The following is a 27268-nucleotide window of genomic DNA, read 5'->3' as shown; positions in this document are numbered from 1 at the left end:
CCACTTCCCTTCCCTTCCCTTCCCCTCCCTTCCCTTCCCTTCCCTTCCCTTCCCTTCCCTTCCCTTCCCTCTTTCCTGTTTTATTCTTTTGCCTCCTGTTTAAATACAGAGACTGATTTAACTAGCTAAGATTTCATCTTTTGTAACAGTACTGTGACCCGTGACCAGAAGGGCAGCTAACAGCCCTGACTTAAAGAACCCAACTCTGGCATCTGCCAGGTCTTGAAGGGGCTGATAAGGCTGCGTGATGTGTTTGCCTTTCTCTAGCAGTGAGTTTGCAAGTAGAAGTCTGCATCTGCAAATGATAACAGTTTTTTCCTCTCTTCTTTCCTCTTCTGTGTGTGTTTTTCTTGTTCTCCCTTCTAGAAATAACAGAATTTTTTTTTTTTTCCCCAATAAAGAGCAGTATTTCTGTAAATTGATCAAGCAGGAAATTTTCCTTCTAAAAGATCTTTACTGTAAAAATAAGAGAATAAGAGACATATTGAAAATAAAACCCTTATTAAACAAGTAAAGCCTCTGTATTCATTACTTGAGCATTATTCAACCATCTAATGCTGTACTATTATATGATCATTTTACACCTTTGACCTTTTAGGCCCATTTAGTCCTTCAAAATTGGAAAACACACTGCAGGAGGAGAAGGAAAAGCAGTTAGTTAAATCAATTGAATGGTGCTCTGAAAATCTGGAATTTTGTTCCCAGCTTTGTCAATCGACATTTTCAATCAATCAAGAGATTAAAAAAAACCTTTTCATTTGCTGCATTGTCTTTGGTTTCTGGATGTTTGATTCTATATCCCAAGGGCTGATCTGCCCAAGTGCCGTGTGTCTCCAATACAACTGAAAGTAAAGTGAACTGCAGTTTGAACATTTAAACATCCTGTATAATGTTAAATATTTTTGAAAAATCATGATCTAGTTTACTGTTTGGATTCCATTCTTCTGTTTTCTTATTTGTAGGAATGAAAATAACATTATTTCCTCTATTTCAGATTCATTCGTATTGATAATGACATAACAATGGCAGTGATTATTCAGAAACAATAGTAATTTTGTGCTGCAGACAAGGTGGATCAGCAGGCTCTGTCTTTTTCTCAGAGGACCTGTCCATATTTCAATAGCAGTCATCAGCATTGCCTTTCTTGATCATCCCAGCAGGCAAAAGACACACTAAATGGGGCTAGAGCAGGTCTTTTATTTTCTGGATTTGCAGATCCCCAAACATTTTCTAGCAGAAGCACATATTTGTGGACTGAATTGAAGCCTTCTGACAAGAAGAACTTTCTGTTCTTTGCTTACCCTTCATGGACTCATTAAAAATTTTTCACAGTCAGGTAGATGTCTCTGGGCCACAGGTTAGAAAGAACTTTATAGACACTAAACTTTCTGTCTTAGCTCTCTGCAGACATGAAGTTTTCACTGCTGTTATCTGCATTGTACAGATTCTGGAGATAAAAAGGAGATTTCTATGTACAGCTCTTACTCCTGAACATTAAATCGGCTTAAATATCTCCATCTTAAAGTGCATTTTCAGTAAGATGGAAGACTTTTATGTTCATTTAGTGCATCTGGTTGTCCCATTAGAAAGAGAAGCATGTAAAATGAGTAGTGGGAATGCTACACAGGATACAAAATCAACATGCATAAATATAGCTTGATATATGTATATATACATATAGTGGAACAACATTCATTCAAATATGGTCCCCAATGACCATCCTGCTGACTACACATATCAAAAGACAGACTGCTAGGAAGAGATACTAATACTGTACTAGCTGAAATGGCAGTCCCATTTGGCCATCAACTGCAAACCTACCTGGAAACCACAAACGTGCTTTAAATAATACTAGAAGGGAAATAAAGAGAAACGAAAAAGCTATTGGTGTTACTAATTTGAGAAAGGATTAAAAGGCTAGTTAAACAGCTCTATTTTGCAGTCTCATTTTAAATGACTCATCGTGCTGGACATGCAGAAAGAATGACAAAGCACAGGGGATATTGCTTAATTAGCCTAAAACTTTATTAACTTCATTCATCTGGGAGCTATCTGGCAGTAACTTGTGCAGTATAGGTTATCGTGCCCTTTTCACTCTTCACGACCTATTTAAAGGGGGCTGTCTTCAGCCTCATCCCCATTCGCACCCACTACTACTGGCTCATTGCAATTGCAAGCAAGTTTAGTGGCCGCAGTCCACACGTGTTACTTTTGTCAATTATCTTCCTCACCACACTGTCTGCTGCAACCTTCAAAATTCAGTTACAGGGTCTTCATTCTGCTCTGCGGAAAGGTATGGGACTTACTCTAAAATGTGACAGTGTCCTCGGTGTTGTGCTAACCTCTGACAAAGTCTCAGCTTTACAAGGGACACAGAAAGCAGTGCATCGGACTGTCCCCATGTGTCAGATTGTAGAAATGGCATGGATAGTCTCCCCAGCCTCAGCTGGGATTGTTCACCAGAATTTCTTACCTGTGTCCAGTACCTTAGTCAAATTTCCACATGTACCCTTACAACAGCCCCCCGGCCTCTCAAGAGGGCGTAGGTGATAATATTAATTATTCACTCTGCTCAGTTGTCATTCCTAATGGTCTGGAGAGTGAACAGGTTCATATGTGCCATGCACATATGTGTTTCTCTGCTGTGCACAGTGCATTTTTGCCTCAGTCCTAAACCAAACTGCACAAGCAGTACTGTAAGACTGTCCAGGGCTAGAATTAACCATAAGGAATGAGATGCTCATTTTCAGCCTCCTTCAGCTAAATATAATTCCTGATTGCCTTGGCTAGTATAAAACCTTTAACAGAAACCTCTTGCAGTTTCCAGTTTACCTTCCCTGCTTTGTGTTTGATATCTCAAGGTCAAAAGACCACTCGGCTCCCGTGTTTAAGTCTCAAAACCTCCACATGTCCAATGCTTGCCAAGACGGTTACCTTTTCTCTGCTGTAAAAAGTCCACAAATGCCACCTGGATTGTGGTCGAGTGCAGCGAAAACACATTGTTATTGTGGCATATCTAAACGCACCAGGGACAACAGATGTTCTTTAAAGAATACTGGGAAAATTCTTTTGACTTCACTAATTAACTGGCAATTTAAAACGGCTCTGTTTTCTGTTTCCATTTTAACTGTGCTCATACTCATTTCTCATGGAGCCTTTGCTTCACTTGAGATTTTCTTCCTGAGCAAGTAATTTGAAGGATCTGCTTTGCCTAACGTCATTTTACAAGCTTTCCCTTGAAGTTCTGACACAGAATTGTGATGATTTTCTATAGCATGCAACAAAGCTCCTCTGAATAGTCAGTGCTGACCTGAAGGAGGGGTGAGAAAATTCATATTCACTGGGGAGATGGAAATCACTCAAAGTGCAGGCAACCTAAAAGCATCAGGCAGCGCAGAAATCGTTTGAGTTTCATTCTTCTTAGGTAATAGGTCTCAGATTTCCCTCTAACTCATTGAACTGAAACTCACAGACAAACCTATTAAATATGAGGGAATATAAACATTCAACTTGCCTCTCTGCCAGCTGTCAGGAAGCTTGTCATAAATTGTTTAGATTTTCTCATTGCTATTCACATGTTGCCAGATATTTGCTATGTATGTGTTATTCTGAGCATGGAATGGAACACTTAAAGTACTTGATACTTTATGTTTGAGCTCCATGCTTTTTGCTTGATTATGATGGATTTACCATGAATATTAAGAATGTTGTTCTAACTCAGTGTGCTAGCAAGAAAAAAAAAAGGGTAAACTGAAAAAATGGCTTCTTACATCGTATTTTATGAATTGATAGATTTTCACTAGGTAGAATAGAATAAAATAGAATATTTCAGTTGGAAGGGGCCTAAAATGATCATATAGTTCAACTGCCTGGCCAATTCAGGGCTGACCAAAAGTTAAAACATGTTGTTAAGGGCATTGTACAAATGCCTCTTAAAACACTGACAGACTTGGGGCACCAACCACCTCTCTGGGAAGCCTGTTCCAGTGTTTGACCACCCTCTCAGTAAAGAAATGCTTCCTAATGTCCATGTACTCTAAATTAGTGACTGACCACCTTGCTCTGAAATACTGAACATGTGAGATGAGGGAACTGCAAAGCTGGCAAATACAAAGTGGGAATAACATTTTACCAACAAGCAAGCCTTAAGCGTTTGCCTTTAGGCATTTCAGTAGAGCAAAACTGTGTTTATGTAGCCTTTTTGAATACCAGGTTTGACTGAGAGCTCACATGGGCAACAAATCTATCAAATCTGGTTTCAAAATGTATTCATTCTGAGGTTCGAAAAGGTTATGTGATGTTGTTGAAAATCCCAAAATATCACTTGGCTGCATAATACAGATGAGGATATCTGATGTCCATGGCAGTCTCTTTGTCTAGAGTAGCAGTGCCTGCTGAAAGTCCTGTTTACAAAATCCTCTGTGTATAGCAACAAGAAAACCACCATGTCAGTGATGCATTAAAAGGAATGCAGTTTCGATATTTGTCTGTCAGAGTCCCAGGACTTTCACTGATTTATCTATCAGAGGCCCAGCAAAGGACTTTCACTGAGTCAGATTCACAAAAATTGAAAGAAGTTATTTTATGGAGAGTGATAGAACAGATTCGAGATTGCCGTTGATAAATTCACTGACTAAAATAGAGATAGCAATTAAGGTTAATATTGCGAGCAAAATTAGAAAGAATGCAACAGCCTGGGGGTAACATTCACCAGAGGGTGAAAGGCGCAGCACTTACCCAGAAAGGCGTCCCTGCCTGGGGTGGAGGAAGAGAATGCAGCCCATCAACTGGTCCATCAGGTATTGAGATTCTTCTCTCCCAGTATAACAGTCATTTTCTCCTTCTTTTATACCCCAAATTACTAAGTTCCTCCCCACCAGGTGATGTGTAGTATGTTTTGGGTGGAGAGAGGAGTGCTATATACGTTTAGCATGATCTCTATAATCTTCATTAGCACATGCAGAGGTGTCAACTTTATATGCATTTTGCAGGTAATGAGACAGAGGTCAGTCATCGGACATGACAGCCTTTCGAAGAAACAAAGAACTACACAGGTTCCTGTTATCTTGTCTTCACTGATGAAAAGCAGGGCTGTCCAGCTTACACAGGGCTCCCCCCTTATCTGCATCCCATGCTAGCCAGGAGAGTCTCCACTCCCGTGGGTGGCACAAGAGATAGCAAGGCCAGCCTTAATCATTCTTCAAGCACAGAGACTTCACCTCAGTATCCAAGTTCCACCATCAGGCAGAATTCTTTTGATATAGAAAGGCTGACAAACAGACACACACAAGAAGATACCTTGCTTCAAGCATTTGGAGGAAAGAAAGGGTAAAGTAAAAAGGAAGATTTGGCACTTAGTATTCATGAGCAGAGTTGAGCAAATAATAGATCTTTTGGTTCAGTGGCCTTTCAGAAATACATATACATAAAATTTCTTGGGGTCTACTGAACATACTCAAACCTTGTTTTCTTTTTAAATGCACTTATATATTTCTGTTTGTCAAAACTGAAATGAGATATTTTGTTTTTTCTGCTTCTAATACCTCTATTTTCTGCCTGAGCCTATTAATCAAATAATATCAACATCAGTTTTATTGCTCCAAAACTATGTTTTCAGCTTTTTTTAATTCAGACCACACTTTCAAGAGCTCCGCTTATGAATATTGTGTGCATTGAGAAAGAATGAATATTTAAAATGTTATTTTTATAAGGAAATAAAAAGCAAAGAATATCAAAACCTATATATCTTGACGTGGTAAACCATATACATTCCAACCATATTGATGTTAAAGCATAGTCCAGATTTAACGCATTCTCCAGCATGTGTCAAAATCCATAAGCTAGGGAAGAATCAGCAGCAACTTTCCGATGAATTTATGGTGCTTGGCCTTGGAAAGAAGAAGGTACAGACTAACCAGGAATTAGAGGGAAGTAAAATATTTCATAATAGGTGTTGGTAGATGGACTGTAGCGAAACAGATTTCACAGAAAGAAGAGATTGCTGCAAAATTAGTTTGTTTAGCATGGAATACCTGAGATCTTTAGTTACGGTAGAGGATGGTATTTATATTGGCCAGTATGAATGTGTAAATTTTAACGTCAGCAGCGTTTTAACATACCTCTGCCTTACTTCAATAAGAAGTCAACACTACCTGTCACATCTATCAAGATATTATTCAACAAAGGCCTACTAGTTGTGGCAATTCCTCATACAGAAATGCTGGGCCATAGAAAAGGCAGACTAGTATATGTTGTAGAACATATAGAGTCTGTTGTCTGCAACAAGTACACGTTTGAAATTATTAACTGAAAAATTCGTCAGTGCTGAAACCCATTCTGGCAAAAATACAGAATACTTGACGCTAAGATAATTCAGCTTAAAATAAAGGTGCCTGAGAGCTGGAGTGAAAGGATATGCTTGCATACAGTCAACAAAACCCTCTGAAAAGCTATTTCGTGCAAGATATGTTCATCCATACTGGTGACTCTTACAAATTGATAGTGTTGGTGTAAAAAATGCACATAATCAAAAAATTAAGTTTGGAAGGGACCTTTGGTGGGGACGTGTCCTCTAGTCCAACCACCTTCTCAAAGCAAGGCCAATTTTAATGCGGGATGAGGTTGCTCAGGACCTTGTCCAGCTAAGTCTGGAATAGAGAGGGCACAATCTCTTGACATCCTGTTCCAGATAGGACATGAATCTACCAAAGATAAGAAAAGGAATCTACTCAGAATGAAATGAGACAAAGTAGAATAATAAAATTCCTTTCTTACTTCAAGCATGACTCGGCTAGAAGAAATTATTTGGTTTCCTTTTTGAGAGGCAAACTATATCAGTGAACGTTCTGGGCTGGCACATGGGCAAACATATTAATAGTTCCAGTGATTGGTGCTTCAGAGCATTGGGAAATTTTAGGGTTAATAACACTGCTTGCAGACCACTAAGAGGAACTCCCTCTAGGCATTTCACAAAACAGGAGACACTTCCCCCAACTTGCGTTAAAAGTATTGTAGCTCATGAAAAGTGCATCAGAAACTTCGGGTTTATTAATCTGTAATTCTGTGTCACCACAGTGACAGTCATTTGCACAAAATAGATTATCACTGTAGTTGTAGCTGTTAATTGGACATTCTGGCTAATTTAATTGTGTCTATGATAGGGTTTTTGTCTAAATAGCATTTAGAAAAACTGTATTTACTGGTTATATTTTATTTCATATATCTATACAAGATTTAGTACTTGGGTAGATATACAGATGGGCTAGAGCGCTTATTCTTTCCCGATTTGCCTAATTAATTGTCCTTTTTGGCTTTACTGGTACCAATCCCGTAGCCTCACTTTGTGGCTTATTTATGTCTCCTACCCTTCACACTCATGCTAAGAAGAAGAAGAATTTAAAAATTTGGAAGAGGAACAGGAATATACAAAGCTTTCAATGATAAAAAGTCCTAACATGGGATAATCATGTGGCACCTAAACTTATGTGCAGCTATAAGGACAAAGGTAGAATCCTAAAATCCCTTAAAAACTGATGGTTAGAGGTAAGTTGTGGAAGGTGGCTCAGAGCTCATAAGTGAGATATTAGAGGTTATTCACTCAGTATTAAAGTGTCTTTCAAAAGGACGTAGTGGAGGGACACTTTTCCTGAGATGAATGATACATTATCAGTTCCTGAGTTAGTATACACTGTCAGTTCTTTTGTTAGTATTAATTTGTTCCTACAGTTTTAATTGCAGTAATATTTACTTAGGTCTTTTATCTTCCCACTTCTTTTTACTGGATTCTGTGCTCAGTCTCATCACCTGTGATATCAGTGTAGCCCAAGGAGTAAGCGTGCTCCTAGCTTTAAGCATTATTAATGATCTTGTGTGTGATTGTCTTTGCTTTTTGTTTATTGGCAAACTGAATCCTGTGTATATCCCCTTTCTGATTAGCACAGAATAAATGGGAAGGGTACGTGACAGCACTTGACTTTGCCTATTGAAACAGTGACACAGGGTAGGGCACAGGAATGGATAAACAGCTGTTTGAAATTAGACAGTGTGTGTGTGAAAATGAAGATGTGTCAGCTGGGGAATAGAGCAGGGTCAGGTCTCAGACCTCTCCTACCTTTAATGGGACCAACTTGCTTGTGAGAGAAAACTGGAAGAATATTAAGTGGAGTGTGGAACAAGTAAAAGCTTTTGGAGAACAGCTTTGAAAAATGAGCGCTCTCTGGCAAATGAAAGTTTGCCTCAGTTGCATAATACTGCTACGTCCAGCAGCTCAAAGCAACACAATTACAGCAGGATTGGTATTGTACCAGGGACAAAAGACAAATGAAGTATTGATTTCGGAACCAGTAGAATACCACAAAAGGGACATACAGTATTTCCATGGGGCCAGATCCTCACTTGCTGCAATTTGGTATTGTTCCATTGAAGTCAATCTGATTTATGCCAGCTGTAGGTCTGGCCAGGTGTATTCATAACAGGAAAGCATAAATAAAAGTCATGCTCAGAATGCCTAGTAGGAGTTGGTTTCCCAAAACAGAATGATGAATACACGTGCATTACAGTTTATCTGTTCTTTCAACTTACTGCTGTGCTCATCTTCAGGTATTTTCTGATCTGTCTTTAGCCTTTCTGAATACCTCTTTCCCTTTTTTGAATCCCTCTGTCCCTTGTTTCCTGGAGTCCTGCCTCTACCTGATGTTCCCCAACTGAAGAACCAATTTTCCTGCAGAGGTATAAAGACAATTGCTGACCTGTCCACGGCAAGCTTCGTTGCATCACACCATTCTTTTCCTTTAGCCCCATGAAAATGTTCATTGCAATGGGATGTTCATTTTGGGGTACCTTCATACCTGCCAGAATGTGCCACCAAAAGGACAGTGAACGGTGTTGAAACATCAGATGTCCATCTTGCATGGATCAATGACTGCCAGAGTTACAGGATGGATCACTCTTGTCTGCAGGCTCAGAAAGAGGTGAACCTTGGAAATAAATCCCTTTATTCTAGTGGTTTCAAGAAGACCCTGCTATGAACGCAAGCCGTGTGCTAACAGAACATCCCACAATGCATCACTGCACCACCAGGACAGAGCACCGTGGGATAGTCCTCAGAAAGCTGCATACTTGTACCTGCAAAAAAGTCCCTGCTGTTTGTGCATGAATGGTTTGGATGAAGTAGGGAGTCTAATAAGAATAGCCAAACAGAAGCTATATGGCAAAACAATCGCTATACTCCATCCTCAAACCTGTTATTATTGTGGTGCTGTTCTTTACATTTTAAAGACTAGCAAGTACGTTGCTGATGTTCCTATTGGTCTGCAGTTTGGATAACTTTCGTATGCACTTCCCAAAGGTCTGTGTGCAGTGTTTCATGTTTGCAGTATGTGGCTTAGCTGAGACAACCCAGACTGCCTGACAGTCTGCTTTGGTCACTGTTGGCATTGATTGATCTAAAAAAACAACATAGAAAACATTCTCATATTTTTAATTTTTTGGGGTTTTTTTTTAGTGAAGAACAGGTTCCAAGCTCTTTTAGTATAAGTATAAACTTGCCTAAATACAAAGGAGTGTAAAAATCCAGAGGAATAAATCTCTTTTTAAATATTTCTAGTAATTTTTCCCCAAGAGAATTTTGAACAATTGCTTTGAGGTTTCTTTTTTTTTGCAGGCTTGTAAGTGACATTGATACATCATATACGCTTGAGTGTAATGTCATTCTGACTACACTTGGCTTTCTCCTGATTTACACCATTGTAAGTGAGATGAAAATTAAACAACAGTTACTGAGGATTACAGTGCATTTGTGGCTCTGTTCAAAATATTTAGGCATGTTGCATAGAATATGTTGGGTTTTTTAAATTGAAGAATTCACCCATAGTCATATATGTGTAATAATCTTAGGTAATTGGTGAATGAAATTTAAAAACATTCACAGTAGATAAGATTGCTTTAAAATGAGTTACTGAAAGTTCAGCATTTTTGATTTGTTATAACAATTTAGGTTTAACTACATACCAACTTGAATAACATGTTTCTTGAATATTATGTTAATAAATTTCAGTCAATCTGTTGACTGAATACTATTCACAAAAGTCTTCAAACCAGAGCAGATCATGGGAAACAAAACTTTGCTGACTTTTTTCCAATTTGTCATGAACTTTTTTGTCTCTGTATTTGAAAAAAAACCTGTCCTGTTAGTTGGCTTCAATATAGAATCATAGAATTATAGAATGGTTAGAGTTGTTCCAACCCCCCTGCCATGGGCAGGGACACCTTTCACTAGACCAGGTTGCTCAAAGCCCCGTCCAAACTGGCCTTGAACATTTCCAGGAATGGGGTATCCACAGCTTCTCTGGGCAACCTGTTCCAGTGTCTCATCACCCTCGCTAGTAAAGAATTTCTTCCTAATATCTAATCTGCCCTGTTTCAGTTTAAAACCATTACCCCTCATCCTATTGCTACATGCCCTTGTAAAAAGTCACCTGCGGCTTTCCTGTAGCCCCCTTTAATTACTGGAAGGCTGCTATAAGGTCTCCCCGGAGCCTTCTCTTCTCCAAGCTGAACAACCCCAACTCTCTCAGCCTGTCTTTATAGGAGAGGTGCTCCAGCCCTCTGATCACCTTTGTGGCCTTCCTCTGGATCTGCTCTAGCAGGTCCATGTCTTTCCTATGTTGGGGCTCCAGAGCTCCACACACTCCAGCTGTGGTCTCATGAGAGCAGAGGGGCAGAATCACCTCCCTTGACCTGCTGGCTGCTCTTCTTTTGATGCTGCCCAGGATATGGTTGGCCTTTTGGGCTGCGAGTACACATTGCCAGCTCATGTTGAGCTTCTCATCAACCAACTAGGAATCTACCTAATGCAAACATTAAAGATTCTATTACTGTATAAAAAAGAATCATAAATCTGAAAGCCTGTATTGATTGGTCAACAAATATTTCTCCATAAAACACAGAAGTCTTTTGATTTGTTTATAATCAATGTATGTGTGTATTAGGTACAAACTAGGGCATATGAAGAAGAAAAGAGAAAAAAGCTCAGTCCACCATTTTAAGGGACAAAATGTCTCTCAACTCCATAACAGAATTCAGAGCAATATTTTTTGATGAACAAGCAGTTAAATGCCGTGAAGAGTGGATGAGAAACAAACTGTAGAACGAAATACTCTTTTGTGCTTTTCTTTTCCTCCTTGTTTTGCAAGTTTTGGAAATTTGGCCAGCTAGATTTCCTGACTTTTCTCTGCTTAACCAGATAACTGTTGTTAGGGCTTCCTTGTTCTTTTAAGAACATGAAAATCTTACATCCTCACAGATTATTTTCATTTTGCTTAGATGAAATCCTTAAAAAACTTGGGTGGTGCAAGAAGACCGAACACATAAAAGGCAATGTTTTCCAGTGTTTCTCTAATTCGTTGAACCATGGAAGAGGACTGCACACATTTTTGATCATGGTGAATGCTTTCCTGGGGAATATGCAAGAGGAAAAATGGATAAGTATATGTTGAATGGCACCATGCAAGTGAAATCTCGCCTTTAAGGAGAGGGCAGGAAAAATAACGTTGTCATAGCTATTTACTCTAAATGGTTCTGATTAATTTAATTGAGGAGGAGAAATCCTTCTTTCAGGGTGATCTGGTTTAACAGTAGAGATTGTGAAATTCTACAGCACAGAGCTGACCATGAGGAAGCAATATATTGGCTCAGCTGCTTCCTGCCAAAATCTATACCTGGCGCTTGGCCATAGTCTACCACATCGAAGAGAAAAACTGTTAAAATGAATCCTGAACTTTGTTGAAAAGTCAGTGGAAATAGATACGCCTTAAACAATGGAAATATAAAACATGGTGAACTCTTTTTCACAGAAATAAAAAATGGAAATCTTGGGTATTGACACCATTTAAAAACCCAGAGCATTCTGAAGGGCAACTTGCACCAGAACACTTCACAAATGGAGAATAATTATTGAATACATAAAGTAAACCAAGCAGTTTCTCGCTTCAGTGAAGGAAAAATTACTTTTCCATCTAACTATTTTTTCACAAAGGCATGCATATGTAACTGGGATCAAGAAAATAATTTTGTGGGTTTTTTCTGAAATAAAAATAGCTCAGTTTTTAAGAAAGCCATCCCAGAACCATGAAAGCCAGGAAATTTCAGTTTACTGCTTTTAATCATGTTGATAACTTTCTCAGCTGAAAATGATTCCAGGTAATATTTTTATTTATTTATTTCCTATACAATCAGGATTAAGCATTGTGGAATGGAGGTACTCATAATATAACCTGAAGGAAGCACTTACAGTGATAAAAAATTAAACAGCTTGGTATTTTATTATTATTTATAATTTATATTGTATCAAAGGTGTCCATAAAGCTTTGCAAACATGTGGAAGGATATGTAGGAGATACCAAACTAATATGCACAGATACACCAGTACAAACGATCAAGTACACAGGCAGAGCTGAAGAGGGAAGATGCTTTAATACTAGCTGATGGATGTGACATGAATCCTCCAATCCAGAAGCCTTCATGGCCTATCCACATCCAATTTATCATCTCCTATGCAGTACTAGGAGGTCAGCTCTTACCTTTCACTGACCTAGGATATCAGTTACCGTCATTGACTAGTTATATTTTCAGACAAGCATTTTTCTGCTCTCTCCTATTTCATGTGTCATTTGAATAAGCTCCTTATAAATATAGGTAAAGAAGTTCTCCTTTCAATGTTTCTTGAAATGTTACCTGGCAGTGGTGCCCTGGGAAACTTTTTAAAAATATGTGTCTGCTTCTGGGGTGAGATTTTTGCTTACAATGCTGATAGCAGATGTCTTGCTTATTTGGTATTTCTTGGCTATTTACTTTAAAACTTGCAGAAGATGATAAACTCGTGAAGACAGCCACTATAACTTTGCTATGTGTTTGCTCAGCAATGTTTTGTTCTATGGCTAGAATTTGGTGAAAAGAAAATTAAAAAAATAAATAGACCTTCTAAGAAGAAAAAAGAAGGAGGGAAAAGACAAGACAGAAAACCTACTGACTAGTGGTCCTGTGACATAGTTTAAAAGCATCTAACTCTGTTAGAAGAAGTATAGTTTTCTTCCAAAATTTCTCCTTGTTACTCTTTCATTTCAGGCAATGTCCCTGCGATCTTCATGTCCTCTCCCTGTCTGGTTACTTTCTTCCCATTTAGGATGAGCGCACACATCCAGTATAGATGGCAACCTGAAAAGCAAGGTGTGATATTGTTCATGTAACCTGGGAAAGCCTGGGACTTTCTCTGCTAGAGCAAGAAAGCAGACATAGATTCATTGTATCTATTACATTATACTAACAAAACTATTTTCTCTCAGGGCCTGTAACTTACAGTTGCATGTGAGAGAGGTGAGTCTCAACCTCTGCAACTCATGCAACGCTCAACAACACTTGGAGTACGAAGAAAGAGATAGGAGCAGAGCCATGCAGTGCCCAGGAGAAGTGGTCTGAGGTTCACATGTAAAAAACATGACACAGGTGGATTGGAGGAAAAATAAGATCCTTTGGTGCTTGGACCTTGGCTGGCTTCTTGAGAAGCAAAGAATCTGCAAAGAGGAAAAATGATGACCAACAAGCTGGACAAGGAGTGAGATGACTGTATATGAGAGAGGAACTCACCAGAAGGAGAGATGGCTTTTAAGATATGTTATATGAAAGGTGCAATAGAGCTAAATTTTTGGGCTATCCCAGGTCAAGTTATCCAGAAGAAGAGACAGAAGATGTGGAGGGGGCAAAGGAAGTTAGTCATAGTAAAAGAAAAAGGGAATACAAAGTTGTGATCCAAAAGACTGTGTGTTTATCCCACTTAAATTGCTCTGAGAAAGGTGTATTTTGGCACTACAGAGTTGCTAGGTTCTGAGTTACCCCTGAGATGTTTGTATTATATATGCCTCTTTAAATTACCATTCCTAAGAAGCAATCCTACTGTGTGGGTTCCCTTCCAAGGTGGCTCTGAATCCAGCAAATTCCTCTGCTCGTGTTCCTGTGCCCTTGTCAGTGTTGTGGGGATGATGGAGCGATGTGAATTGCAGGGGGAGAGGGAGCAGGCAGTGGCAGAGCTCAGATATCGAGGTATTCAGCAAATGAAAAATTTCAAGTAAACTGCTGCTTGTCTACATCTGCAGATAATACATACTGTTGAACAATAAAGGTGTTTTCTTCTGTATTAATAGAAAATCTATGAATATGCTTATGAAAAAAACCTTACTCCTGTGTTAGAGTCTGACTAGCTATTATGTCATTCTAAAACGACTTGAGAAGTCAAGAAAGAGAGCTCGAGAGTCACCAGAACAGAAACTATGGCTACAGGAGAAGGACTGAAAGAAGACAAATGGTAATAATTCTTGGATGTGGTCCTAACCTACACAGGGCATGAAACGAATCCTGCCCGCCTGCAGCTTGCATCTGACATGCCTAAGGCAGTCCTACCTAAAAGGGACTGCAGAACTGGCTGCACTGGTTCTGCCTCTGTCAGAAACGTGTCCTCCATAGTAACAATTACATGAAAAGCCCATCTGTTCTGCTCTATGGTCTCACTGTGCTGCTGTAGCCCTTGGGAGAGGGTGTGGTACAGTGTGAATCCTGGCCAATACTTAAGTGTTAGCATTAGATTAGGCTGGGCCAGAACGGCAGCAATTCCAGATCTTTATATCCTCTCAGTTGTGTCACGGGTCTGTCACTGACTCTGTCAAGGAGTCCAGAAGCATAAGATTGAAACTTCTTCCATTTTTTTTTGTAATTTACTGTAGGAAAACAGACCTTTTCATGGGTCTGTTTAAAAGTCTGAAAGCTTATGTTTTTCTCTCTATAAGCACAGCTTGGAGTAATATGGAAATTTTTTTCATTTAACTTGCATATTTCTCTCTAATTATTTCTTGTTGATCTGCCAGTACTCTGGGGTTTCTATTGCTCTGGAGTCTACAGCCTTCTGTCATCCTATATACACACAATTTCAGTGCCTCATAAGAAAACATCTCATTGATGTTTAAGACTCTGGCAATCATTTACATATGTTTTTGCAGCGTTACTCTCTGCTGCTCCTTCTTTGTCACATTGATTTTGTATTTGCAATCACCTGTTGGCCTTGAGTAGGATGAATGATTATGTATTGTTTACATTGCAGTAATGCCTCAAGGTGATGACAATTCAGTCAGAGAGGAGCTGAACCCTGTACAAATGTCCAGCTGGATGGATAAACTCTGGAAGAACAGTCTGCCAGAGAAACAACTGCAAGAACAGGTAAATAGGATGAACTATCTTACACAAACAAGCAGCAGGATGAAATCCCATTGGCTTTGTTATAACAAAAACAAAGTCAATGCTGACATAGTGAAGTGCAGAGAGTTTAAGAAAGTAATGATTGTAATGAACTTTAGGAGGGAAAATAAGCTGTATTTTAACATTGCCATGTTAAAGGAGTGCAGAACTACGAGATATTGGCTGTGTCACAGAGTCTTGTCCCAGTCTGTGTCTCTCTGCTGCCCCAGTGGAGACAGCCTTGTCGCTGTAACCCCTTGGCTATGTGAGATGCCCATCTTTTAGTAAGTAAACATGAAACCACTGTAGAGGACCAAATATTTACTTTTTTTTTTTTCTGCAGGAAGAAAAATATCCCCATGAAACTCCTGCATGTGTACTTTGGGGCCTTCTAGGTTGCATGATTGCTGTGTGCCATGACTTTGAAGATTACTCCAGAACTGACTGTGTAGCTCACAGCTGCCCATATGAGCGGGGATTTCGAGCAGAAGAAACATGTTATACTAGCTTCTCTGTTTTCCTTTTCACCTCAAGTTTGTCTGTAAAGAGAAGGGGTCTGTCTGGTTTAGATCTTAGTTAGGCCTTATCTGAGAAGACACCTTTTCTTCCACGTGTAATACCGCAGCCATTGAGATAGCCATCCAAGGGAGCAATCTCTGGACTGAACCATCTTGAGGCCAGCATCTGACCTTCACCTGCTTAACTGGCTTCCTCTGCTGATGAAGTGGATTCCATGTCATATCAGCGCTCCTGAAAGCGAAGGGCTTTACTCAGTATCTGATGCCACGAATGGTGTTGCTATGTGCATATGATTATGCATGTGCTCGCCGATATTAGAAATGCACGTATATATGTATTATAATGTCATGCCCCACTTCAGTTGATATTCAGGGCACAGCCAAAGGACACACTCGTAGTCTCAGCTGAGCAGAAGGATGAACAAACTGTCAAGGCAGTTCATGACAACTTTATTGCTGCCCTCTAGAGCTCCCAGTGAACATGAACAGTAGCTAATTCAACATGTTCATCAATGACCTGGATGAGAGGACAGAGTGTACCCTCAGCAATTTGCTGATGACACAAAATTGGGAGGAGCAGCTGATACACCAGAAGGCTGTGCCACCATTCAGCGAGACCTGGACAGGCTGGAGAGTTGAGGGGAGAGGAACCTAAAGAAGTTCAACAAGGGCAAGTGTAGGGTCCTGCACTTACGGAGGAATAACCCCATGCACCAGTACAGGTTAGGGGCTGACCTGCTGGAAAGCAGCTCTACAGGGAGGGACCTGGGAGTCCTGGCGGACAAGTTGACCATGAGCTACCAATATGCCCTTCTGGCCAAAAAGGCCAATAATAGCCTGGCGTGCAATAAAAAGAGCATGGCCAACAGGTCGAGGGAGGTCATCCTCACCCTCTACTCTGCCTGGTGAGGCCACATCTGAAGTACTGTGTCCAGTTTTGATTCCCCAATGCAAAAAGGACAAGGAAATACTGTAAAGAGTCCAGCAGAGGGCTACAAAGTTGACCAAAGCACTAAAGCATCCCTCTTATGAGGGAAGGCTCAGATACCTGTTTAGCCTGGAAAAGAGAATACTGAGAAGCAATCTGATCACTGCTTATAAATATCTAAAGGGCAGGTGTCAAGAGGATGGGGCCAGACTCTTTTCAGTGGTGCCCGGTGACAGGACAAGAGGCAACGGGCACAAACGGGAACACAGGAAATTCCACTTGAGCATGAGGAAAAACTTCTTTGCTTTGACAGTGACAAAGCACTGGAACAGGCTGCCCAGAGAGGTTGTGGAGTCTCCTTCTCTGGAGATATTAAAAACCCACCTGGATGTTTTCCTGTCTCACCTGGTCTAGGTGAACCTGCTTCGGCAGGAGGGGTGGACTAGATGATCTCCGAAGGTCCCTTCCAACACCTACCATTCTGTGATTCTGTGATTCTGTAATGGAGGGAATGAGGCGACACAATTCCCCGCACCCACTGCTCACTCAGACTTTGGACAGCAGAAAGAAACTGTGCCCCGCAGAACCGGGCCCTGAGTGTGTGAGGGTCTTTGCCCTTTGCAGTTACTGGCAGCCTGTATTTGGATGGTCTCTTGAAGAGTCTTTCCCAATGACCAGAACTGCAAGAAGGAAATTTCCTTGTAGCAGATCAACCAACTTTTGCAGGCCAGCTTGTGGAAGGAAAGTACGGCCCTAACATGTGCTCTGACACTGAACAGAGCAAGGGCAACCTGTAGTGCTTCATTTTTTAAACGTTTTTTCCTTTCTTTATGTGCCACTAATCTTTATCAAGATGCCCTCCTGCTTGTGGGTAAATCATCTGAGATGTGATTACAAGGCAGAGACCTCACTGAATGTCACGCTGCATTTTACCATCAGTTTTGTCAGATTCCAAACTTAAAGACTGCCAGCTGAGGGAATCTAATTTTGGCATTTACTTCAGATGTGTCCTTCATAGTTAGTTTGGTTGATAAAGCATTTGAGCTTGCCCTGGAGAGCATAACTAGCAGGAAAACAGCATAAAGGCTGCTAGTGGTAGCAAACTCACTGCTGTTTGTCCATTATTTGCTAGTAACATAATATGGATACATGTCTACATTTTGGAGGATAGGGGCTAATAAGTAAACTTCTGACTCTGTAAACACAATAACATACATATTTGACACTTTTAAATTCTAGTCTAGTTGCGCAAATTTCCCATCTTAGATTGGCAAATTTTCTTACTCACTATATCACAGTGATTATTGCCAATGTGAATATTTCTGCATTTAACTTTCAGGAATTTACCCGCACACCACATTTTTGTGTAGAAAATCAGTCATCATGTTCAGATCACTTTTCTGCAACTGTCATTCCAAGGACATGTTAATTTCCCCAGCTACTTCAAGTTAAAAAATAAAATCTCCTTTCTGAAAAATAATGGACACAGAAAAACATGTACATGGTTTCTGTATGTTCTGAAACCTAAGTTGCCTAAAGCTGCCCTGATTTCAAGCTCGTGAGTCATCTAAGCTCAAGCTGTAGAAATTCCAGAGGGCATGTTGTTAAATAATGCATGAGTGATGTAATTTTACTGTGTTTCTCATTAGCAAAATGCTGCAGGAAAGAATTAGGGAAAAGAATCTAAACCAATCCTGGTCCTATCTACTCCTTCCCCCTCCCCCTCTTTTAGAATTGTCACATCCAAAGAATTAATTTATAAGTGATAGGATAACAAACCTAAGTTAAATTACAGTGTGACAATCTCTCTCTCAAGTGATGAGAAAAATTCTGAGAACCATTTCTGCTTCAAGTCCTATACCCGAGTATGTTTTGCATTTTCTCCTTTCCCAGAGTGCGGGTGTGTATGTATGAATATGTGTATCCAGTTAACATAAAATCATATACATATAGAGAGACTGGGAGACTCTCTTGCAAGAAACTGTATCATATGTCTTTCCCTCCCCAAAAAAGAAAAGGAAAAAAATTACCTCTTGGTCTCAAAGTTATTAAAGCCTTTTTATTAGCTCTAGCACTGTATAATATTCGAGTAAGCAATCAGGTTATGCAAATAATAATCTTCTTTTATCTAGAGGTATGCATCTGTAATTAAGAATGTCAGTCACCTTATCTTGTAAACAGTCTGTTCTTAGTACACAAATACGGGATCTGGTGCAGATGTGTCTGTGTATGCCAGAGTGCCAATATATCATTTTTGCTGTATCTAAAGCCTGCAATTTCATGCTTAGCACTTGGCTTTGTAACCATGGTTATCTCCAGTTAGATGCAGAATACAGAGGCTTCAGCAGATGGGTTTTTTACTTAGACCTATGGTAATCAAAACAGAGAAAAAGACCAGAATTCTAAATATATATGTGTAGAATATGATAGATATAACAGTACTATTTACTACATGATACATGGAGTTTAGACTTTATTGGGGGTGCTTTTTCTGAAATTTCTTTACAAGCCGAGGACTGCTAAGTCATGCGTAAGAGAAATGAACCTCATTCTCTGTGCATGTTTTCCCTATGCAAAGAGTAGAAGGCAGAAGGCTGGTATTTCTATAAACATAAGGTTATAGTCACACATGATATGTAACCATGCATACTTTCAAAGGATTGGCTACTTCATTTTTTATTTTCTCTTTAAAAAACCAACATGTTCTGTCTAAATTTTTGGAAAGTAATAGAGGTCCACAGCTTTGATATTAGCCTAGAATTTTCTACATTTTTATGGGGCTCCATATGGCAGTGTTTGTTGAGCAGAAAGAATTTACAGCAGGATAAATGAAGCAGATGACCAGTGCATCTTTACAGGTTGAAATAAATTATGAAGTTTCAGAGGAGTGTGCATGATTGTTACTTTTTCTTTCTGAACACTGAGTGGTTATGTGCATGGTCTTTAAGTTTTGATTTCTCAAGAGCATAGAATTTTTTGTAAACCAAATATTTTCTATGAAAACAATGTAATATTATCAATCCTATCCTACAATAATTTTCTCTTTAAACTGCAGAAAGTTTGTACAGGCTTAAGTGGGCTGGGCATTTTCATTAGGAGTCACCAGGTACTGTGTTGTGGACTGCACACATTCGCCATGTGGCATCTAGAGAATATTGTTTGTTGGGAAGAGAATGGAGTCAAACTCAGTTGAACTCTCCAAGCCTCCCAGGCAGCTCTGCTGAAGAAGATTCTTTGTTCAGAGCATCCTTCCAAAATAAAATTGGATTATGCTCTTAAGTGACAATATCTACTGTAAGGAAGAAAGCTGGATTAAGCATTAGCTCAGTCTTTCAAACAAAAACATTTACTTCATATCTGTTATTTTTATTCATTTGTTGGGGCACTGACCTGGTAAATGGAGGTTACTTTGAAAATTGTACTTAATAACTGCTGCTGTTATTCTCCGTACCCTATACTGAATGAGTGCCCTACTGTGACAGCGTACTCAGGCTTACTGAGACCCAGAGTCTGCTGTTAGAAACAAGTCCCCAGAGCCACGAGTGAACTCCAGAAGCATTTGGGACCCCTGGCATCAGTCTGCCGCTGACCTTGTGCAGAGAGATGGAGAGCGTGTGCTGCCTCCAAACAAATGAAGGCGCTTGTCAGCATTCAAAACAGCTGGCAATGTAGCGTGCATTTAATCTCCACAGGTCTGAGGAGGCAGCATACAGCATGGGGAAGGGCAAAGTAAGAGCTGCGGCGCTGGAAGAGACATGGAAAGGCATTAGACTAGCTGGAGCTGACCTGCTTGCAAGCATGCATGTAAAAAATCAGTAAGTACTTCACCTGAGGCCAAAGACAAAGAGTAGCTGTGCTGTCTGGAAGGGAAACGCGGCACTCAGTTAAAAGCCCTGCTTAAAGAAACCCAGCAGAGTAATTTTGCTGCTTCAGGATTTTTCTTAGGGCTGAAAACTGAGGGACAGAGTTTGAATTTAATGCAGTGCCAGGAAAAACAAGTGGAAACGCCAGCTGCAGAAGACAGAGAGACGAGTTCTGCCACATCTTGGTTAAGTGCAAAACTCTATAGGGAGATGGGGAATTCTTTTCAGGTTTGAGTACTTTCCTTTTAAATGTGGCACATCTGGTAGGTCCAGCCCCACCATCTATTTCTGAAGATGGGTGTGTTATTTGTGGTGTGGTACGAAAAACAAAGGCTGACTTCATGCTGAATGCTTTATGCTAAACAGTGCAGTGATAAACGAGCAAAAAGCTGGTCTCTTCTTCAAAGACCTTACAGACTTAAGACAAAATATAACAAAATAAGGAGAGGACAACAAGGGGAAAGGGAAGGAGAAGGTTTCCATGTAGAGCACAAAAGAAATCTTCAGGATTCCACAAGGATGACATTTTCATTATTCATTTATTAAGCCATGTGCATCTCCTCCATAAGTGTGCCACTGAGTATCTTCTTACCCTTAAAACATGCAAACTGTGATTGCTGTTTTGTTTTGTTTGAAAATTTAAATGATATAGGATTTTCATTATAAAACTCAGTAGGTTTTAAAGTAAGCCATAAAATGACACATTCTGTCTTCAGTCCAATGGTCAATATGTCCTGAAGCCAAACCCTCACATTTTGGGTTAGGTTAAGGTAACTCTTGGTGAAACTTTATAGTGAACCAGGTCTGGACTGTGCTTTTGTGTTCAAATACTGAAATTGGTTACGGCTACCTCTTTCATGCAGACCGTCTGCAATGGCAATAGGGTGTTGGTACTTTCAGATGAATTTTGCTTTGATTTTTTGGATTTATCTGAACATAAAATTCAAAGCATAACTCAGAGTACATGAGATCAAAAAAATCAAAAGCCAAAAGACTGCATGAATCCCTGCAACATGAAATAACTGAGTTTTGCACAGATCTACTTACTATCTAAAAATAGTTTAGTCTCATCTTTATTCAGAATCTCCTGTGGAAGGATAGGAGAAGGAGTGATAAAAAACCAAAAGACACCTGAGAAGCTAAGTCAGTGGCTTGAAAGGAAGGCAAGGAAAAAGAGAAACTGTAAGTGCGATGTGAATTTTGTTCCTCCTTCAAATGGCATTTAAGTGCAGTGACTGGTATTTTCTGTAAATGGATTATCACACACAATCCTAAAGCTGTATACATGCCCTCTGCGAGTGATTGAGTTTGTATGTGCTATTCAGTAGCAGACTACACTTTTCTTCCTTTAAAAAAGAGAACAAAAACTTTATGGAAATATGGTAGAACAAAAAAAAAAAAAAAGAGTGAAGGAGAAATGTTTACTAATTTTAATAACAATAGCTCTCTTCCATAGACAGTTCAGTACTGAAAGTGTTGCTATTTGAAATAGCTTAATTTCCCTGTGAATTCGAGGCAGCCACCATCAAATTATTCATCTTTTTCTCTGCTGGGTAATCCTTCAGCTGTTGTTATTTACATAGCAGCCTAAATTACATTTGCTGCTTGAGAGCAAGTGAGATGATGGGTCACCTGCCAGGAGGGGCTGCAGCCTGAATCTAAGACGTGCCCAGGAGAGAAGATGGGCAAGACAGAAAAAAAAGAGATGTCTTCAATAGCCAAGTCCTGATGTCCAAATGGAAGAAATGCTTGCCTTTCTTCAAGCTGATTTCTTTTGTCACTTGTATTAGTTCTTTGAACACATTTAGTTGTGTAAGCAGTCCCTCATTCCTTTATTTTCCCAAGATTTGGCCAATACTTTGGCACTTGTCGAACTTTAAGCCAGTTGACTATTGTCATGCTTAAAGCTGGGCCATGTGCAAATATTTGCAGTGTCAGGGCCTTTTTTCAGACATTCATCTTTTTCATGATTCCATTACAGCCAGTTGAACTGATTTCTCAATAATTGTTATAAAAAATTTCTAATATTTTCTATTTCGCATTATTGCCTAGTTCCCACTTCTGTTTTCACTGACTTGTAATCTGTCCTAGTCTCTTTAGCTTACAAGGAATGACCTCTTCATTTATCATCATTTTGCTATGAATATAACCTGATGATTAAAAATTTTAATACGAATTATTAAATTTCTTCCTCTGGACGGACTTTCTGGTAGATTTCTGTTAGTTTGTTTGTTTTTCATTATGAACAAAATGTCCCAAATTATACTCCAAATGAGGTATAAGCCAGACTTTTATTTTATTTAATTTTGCTGTCTGTTTTGTTTTCAATCTCTCTCACTTCTGTAACACGAGGGAATTTTTTAGTGCTCTGCTACACTTTCAAGGAATCAATGGCTTTATTAACTAGTCTGCAGTGACAGGAAAATCTCTGCCAGTCAACAAGCACACTATATTTTTAGCTCTTGCACACAAAATTCTATACACTACAACTGGACCTTACGTACATAATTGCTGGTAATTGTAAAATGAGCAATTCCACATTTGTTATCAGTCTGTACATTCAGATATAAATACCTCAGGACTTAGGTCTGTACTTGCAATGCAACTAATAAGATGCCTGATATTTCTGAGGATTCTGAATAGCCATTAAAATGTGGAAAAATATTTATTGAAGACATATGTAACTGTACAATCCATTGGGAAACCTGCAAAACACATTTTCATCCTTAGCAACATAGTCATCTCAAATTAATATATGAAGTGAGGCAGTGTAATGCTTATGTTATGTTACAAACCACAAGAAGTTGAAGCCATAAAGCAAAGTGATATATGGACAAAGTCAGACAATTTTTTTTATTTTACTATTTATGTTGAAAATTAGCCAAAGACGTTTCTTGTGGAAAATCAGCAATCACAACTTAGGATTTATGGTTTTATGACTAGCTGGAAAATTTGGTTAATGTAGCCAGACTGCTAATTGTCTAGTAAATATCTTAGACCTTGATCCTTATTGCTACGGTAATCCTTTTACTATAACATTCAATCAATTTTTTTTTTTTTCATGCTATCATATTTCTATTAGGTCACTCTGAGTTTTCAAAGTACTGTTCAGATAACAGCATTTTTTTTGTGTATATCTAAAGAATTCCTGACTGGCATTAAATACAAAAGGCAGCACCAATGAAACATTAAGGGTACATCATGAAACACTGTTCACTGCTGTTGGGTAAGGAGGTTAGAAACCCAGAGAGCCCCAGCTCAGGTGAGGGGCAGGGCTGTGCCACAGCATGGGAATCTGCAGGTCTTGGGACAATGTGGGGGGCAACATGACTGCATTGCGCAATAAATCACTGCAGTTCAGTGGTGCTAAATGTAATACTCCCATGCAGCCAGCAGCTCTGGGTCCCAGAAAACATCTATTTTTTTTCTTCTTTTTTTTTTTTTTCTGAAATGAAGAGCTGCAGAATTTCAATCCCATTATAGCGTTTTTTTGGGGGGGTTCTCTTCAAAGTGAAAGCTATCTGGAAAATGAAAATTTATTGCAAAATGGAAATGTGTTTTCCCACCAGTTCTGCATTGCATAATTCAGATTATACTGAGATGTCACCTGATCTCAGTTATCTTCTTAAAACCATGTGTCTTGGAAGGGGTTGGGCTGCTGTATCAGTGTTGTTGCATTATTTTCTTTGGAAATCCTCACTTGTCAGAGTCTGTACTCCTACTTGCAAACCTAAGGAGGTTGAGGACAAGTGAGTGGTCAATCTTGCACAATCAGATAAAAGAGTAAGAGTTTTCTGTAAGAAAACAGCGAAGTCCTGACTTGACCAGTCAGAAATGAAATATAATTGGCTGGAGGATGGACCCTGAGTCAGAGCTGAGCAGATTCATATTGTTTCCCTAACTTAGAATGGTTCAAACATTTTAATTTTTTTTTCTTCATTTCCTGAAGCAGCAAAAAGGCAAAAAGGCAAATGGATTCTGAAAGAGGTGAGAGCTGAGTAGCTCTGTTGTCTTTGCACATAAAATCCAAAAGCTTGAAATCCCTTTGCAGGTGGGCACTGTGAGTATATAATCTTTTTACCAAACAGATTAACTAACATAACTAGTTAATGATGGCCTTGTACTGCAAACTATGTACAAAAATTTGAACCAATGGGATGTATAGACATCGCCTTCAGACAATTTTAACTACTGTTAGCTTGGATTAACTTTTACACCAGAGGATTAACCTCTGAACCTGTAAGTAGGTCTAATGAAAGCAAGCAAATGTTAGGAGAAGAAAGTATTTTTGTCTTAATTATAGGTGGGGGAGTAAAACAGTGGAAAGTGACCATCACATCCTCCTGAATAGGCAAATCCCGTTTCAGTGTTTAAGGACTGAGTTTCTACCTGATGACCAGCCTGACTTGTGATTAATCCCAGATGTCAAGGGATTGATGGTTCTCATAGGTCCCTTCCAACTCAGGATATTCTGATTTTATGGGCACAGTAGATGTTTGAATCATGTAACTGATAGGGAAATAGTACTAAGGTCGACCACTAACCTACCAAAGTGACCCAATGTTTTTCTCAAGGTCGTGCAAAACAAATATAGCAAGCCCAGGAACTGATCTCCAATGTCTTTAGCATCAGCATGGTAAGAATAAGACTATTTTTTTCCCTTTCTGAAACTATTCTGCTCAATGGAAAAGTTGATAGCTATTTGTTCTTTTTTCTGTGCCTCTACCAAAGTGTGCTGCTAATTATTAGTCAAGGACCCCTATGCACTTGAGGTAGATATTCTTTTCAAAATAAGGGCATTTATTAAAAAGAAACATGGGGCAGCAGTGCCAGCACACCTTGAGCAAAACAAATGGTGCAAACTAAGATGCTGAGCAACTTATTTGCCTGTTGCTGACAGCAGCAAGGGAAAACCTGAAATACATATTAGTAAATGAATCACCTTGATAACTTAGGGAAACAAATTAACTCAAAGAATAATATGTATTTTTTTTTTGCTATACTGGACATTGAAAGTAAATGTTATATGCAAATCCTATTCATTTAAGTCCTAAGAGCCCTTTCTAAATGGTATAATCAATGCCATTAGGTACCACATTGTCACTAATTCTGATGCTAAGCTCTTATACATTAGTGACATACTATTAAATTATTTTATAGTCAAAATATAGTTGTGCCTATGGACCTATGTTGGATAATAGCAACACCTTTCTAGTTCTGCAGTAGTTAATAAATACAGGTATTGACATACAATTCATAGCAGAAAGACTGCACTGCTTAATTACATTCGTGTGGGGATGTAGGTACAACAGGATAAAGTTCCTATCTTAGTGTATGTTTCTCCACAGGGAAGGAGACTATACTGTTCTCCAGTACATGCACATACACAGATGTATTACAGCTGTGCTCATACTGAGGAAAGTAGTAGCATAAATATTTCAGCAGAAAATCACATTCCTAACAAAAATAGTACTGGTACAACCACTGCATGTGTGCCAGACTTTACTCACAACAGCTTTTTCCTCATTCCCATGATAAGAACAGTAATAATAGTGAAGTCCTTTGGAACTAATGTGGCATACGAGTGTAATTCTGAAGGACAACCACCTCACTGGACAAAGATAATCTGCAACAAAGTGATCAGGGCAAATGGCTGTGCTAACAGCAAAACAAGTAAATGCTGTGGATAGAAATGGATGTATCCTCGCTGCTGCTGATTATTATGTCACTCAGACATACACTAACTTACAGTATCAATGGGCTATTTCAAAGGTTATCTAAACTTCATCGTGAATATAAGTGTTCTGCCAGATCTGTAATCTTTTTTTAGAAGGCATATTTGTGAAGGCTTTTATGGTTTTAGTCATGCCCTATTTCTCATTCTAAAACTACAGATAAATGGTCTAGAGTATATTTACCCTATATTAGCAATGGGGAAATGAATTAGGGATAGAGAGACCTTCCAACATGCTTTTACTATTTCAGGTATTTTTATTTGTTACTTATTATACTCTTTCTTTCAAAGGAAAAATCCCAGCCTTTTCAATACTTCTTCAGAGAAGTTTCTTATATGTTTTTGTGTCCTTAACCATTACTATCATTACTCTCTAAGTCCACTTTTATTCCACCATATTCCATCTTTTTGGACAGTAGAAAGCAAGATATTTCAGATCATACTGCAACTCTGAAAAAAATACTGGTACTTTGACTTTGCTTGCAATGTTTTCTGTTCTACTCAAGTCATCTGAGAACTCACCTTTTTGAAGTGTGATTTCCTATTAAATGGACATCTCTAGTGGGCTAGCAACCAAGTCCACCATTTCCTAAACTGCTTCTGTTAATAAAAAATAGTAAGCACAAAAGTAATTTAACTTCCCTCTCCAGTTGTTGAGTGTCTATATCTCTAGAAATCACTACTCTGAGAAGACTCCTTCACCTTGAAAGGATAGCAGATAGGCTGGTTATGGCAATTGCATATCATCTTCTAAAATACAGTAGCCACAGACTGTACTTACACTTACAGCAATGAACAGAGTACAAGTGATCTAAGACTTCTTTCGGCAAATTACACCTGCTGTAGGTAAAATGCTCCACCGTGGTTAAAGACGACCCTGCTAACACACACTGATCTGATGAAGGCATTTGGGATTGACATGAGATCGAATGTCTGTAACTTCTGC

Source organism: Charadrius vociferus, unplaced genomic scaffold, assembly GCF_000708025.1.
Source record: "Charadrius vociferus isolate BGI_N301 unplaced genomic scaffold, ASM70802v2 scaffold15, whole genome shotgun sequence".
NCBI classification, from domain to species: domain Eukaryota; kingdom Metazoa; phylum Chordata; class Aves; order Charadriiformes; family Charadriidae; genus Charadrius; species Charadrius vociferus.
The sequence above is the reverse complement of the archived record's forward strand: the minus strand, read 5'-3'. Positions refer to the sequence as shown.